We start from the raw sequence: 2,674 nt of genomic DNA, 5'->3' as shown, positions 1-2,674 counted from the left end.
TTATTTTGGTGGTGTATTCATATCATTGCCAATTTAGGAGCCATGATAAGATCTATTTATTTCTGCAAAACATCAATACATCCTCACACTTTGGCTTTTTAGAATTTTATTTGCATCATGTTCTTCTAAATTTCGTTGACTTTGATTTATAAAACAGTTATTCAGCCCTGAAGTACTAAACATTTCGAATGCTTTTCAATTCCAGATGTTGCTACTGCAACTCAGTGCTTCTGAAAGTACCCCTGTCAGCCATGCAGTGTGGCTGTGAGGAAGTGTGGGATGAAGGTTCAGACTGGATGATGAGTGACACACTGTGCATTCCTCTTGATTTGCTCAGTGCTTCAATCCAGTGATGGTAGTCCTTTCATCCTATTAGCTCCAAATTCCTATAACTGGGTCTCTAAATGCATGGGCCCCATATCAGGGTTGGCCCCTGCTGGGAGGGCAATATGGGCTGCTTTGTTGACTTCGAGGGAGTGTGTGTGCAGGGTCCACCAATCACTGCCCTCGCCTGGGGAGTTAAACAAATTGATTGGCAGGCTAGTGGTGGCCAGTTCCAGACACTGTGGTCCCTATTCATCTCAGTACAGTTCAGAGAGCTGCACAGTGAAGGAGCTGAAAGGGCAGAGGCAGGCGCAGAGGAGTCGTAAAGGAGGATTACCTTATACTTTATACAAACACTTCCACATTTTGTTACAACCCACAACAAAGACTAAAAGCCACATATTCAATCCCAGTTCAAAGAGGATGTGTGGAATTCAACTGTGAGTTGGGAGGAGGTTTGAGAATTTGGGGGAGCTGTTGGGGGCTTTTAAGCTTTGTTTAAGCAAGGGACAATGACAGTTCCCCATTTTTTTTTCCAGGAACATCCTGCTTCATAGAGTATATTTTCAAATATATAACACGTGTGTTTTGCACTATTGTTACTGTTAGAAATGCACAGTACTACCGCAGTACTTTCTTGCCGATGTTGTCATCTAAATGTTGTTAAAGGTTCAACATTTTAAACGCACTTGCAAAAACTCAAGTAAAGTTATATTGAGGAAATATCTATAACTAGTTTGTCCTATGCACACAAAACTTTGTCACAGTTGCATAAACATTTTGTTTTTCTGGAGATTTCATTTGCACCAGCAAATGGACAAACTTACAAAGCCAAAAGACATAACAGGAGACATCTCCAAGAGCACTTTGTTGTGTGGGACAGAAGCAACTTTTACAGAAATTTGCTGTAAAAGAAAACTGGAATGATGAGCCAAAATTATCCCCAGGAAAATTAGGAATTGAATGCAAATGTCACAAGTTAGCACTGTGGCTACTGAAGTCTGAGCTAACCAACCAGTGTGAGGAGTGTGCTCTGCTCCCAGAATCTGTTTGCTGATAAAATTTACACAAACCCCTTAAATTATCAACCAAAGATAATATTTTAGTTACAATGACCACAGTGTTATCGCAAAAAATTAAATGTTTTTTATTTGAAGAGGTTCCTGCAAGAATCCATCACGGCTTTTCCAGAACCTATTTAACCATTGACGAATGGCTTTCGGCTTGTTCCCCGGCTTGTTGATTTTGGCAGTTTATATGCCGCAATCCTCCCATTTTGTCTGAGCTCTGGACAGGCACCAAGGTGGCCCTTGGGTGACTGGACGGGGCCATGCTTGGTGGGGTGGGATTCGATGCTGTGGCTTTCTGCCGCCCAACCCAATGCTCTACCCATTGATCAACCAGGCCCCCTTTTAGTCTAGCAATTTAACCACCAGTAATTATTAGCATTGCACATGAACTGTCAAATTATTACAATGTTATTTATTAACCATTAATTAGGCAATAGTGAAAACCTACTTTGTAGGTTTTGTAAGGAAGTTGTATCATTTATTCCTTGGTGTGGTGCTCTTCTGGTGGCCTGGTAGGCCTGCACTGCACTGAGTCCTGATATCATTCAGTGAGTGGTCATCTGTTGATGCCAGTGTGAATGGCTCAGTGCCCACACAGATTAAGCCCACCATCAATTAGTAAAGGCCAGTGAGCCAGCAAGACACTAAAACATAGAAAACAACTACAACTGGCTAACCACACACACACACACACACACACACACACACACACACACACACACACACACACACACACACACACACACACACACACACAATTTAAAGCACAGATGCTTAGCACAAATCCCTCAATGATTGTTGTGTTATTTCTTTTGTTAAGCTTGTTTATGACATTCTGTCATGCGTCTTACTGCACAGTCAGCATTCACACACTCACCCTCTTGAAGCGTAAATTCTAACACCAACTGAATTAAAATTTTCTCTCGTCTCCCTTCGTCTTTTTTATTTTCCATTTCACAGTGTTATTTTGCCAACATGAATGAAAGCGGCTGTTATGGAGGTATTTGTCACCACTGCTGTATTGAAAATGTTCTGGACTCCTTCCAGTAGAGGCCGAAAAGCTCCCTTTCACTTAATAAAAAAGGGATTTCTTTTACTCAAATATGATCTACTCCCACAAAACAGGACTGAAGTCTTTCAGAATGAATGAGACCAAACTGAGAGAGACAGAGAGACTGGAAGAAAAAGGGAAGAGACAGTACAGAACAGAAGGGGGCACACACACACAGCCATCTTTCATGCTTGTCAAAAAATTATGAGATGTGCTTGAAGCCTAATGT

This window comes from Channa argus, chromosome 14 (genome assembly GCF_033026475.1).
Source record: "Channa argus isolate prfri chromosome 14, Channa argus male v1.0, whole genome shotgun sequence".
Lineage (NCBI taxonomy): Eukaryota > Metazoa > Chordata > Actinopteri > Anabantiformes > Channidae > Channa > Channa argus.
This window is presented reverse-complemented; position numbering follows the sequence as displayed.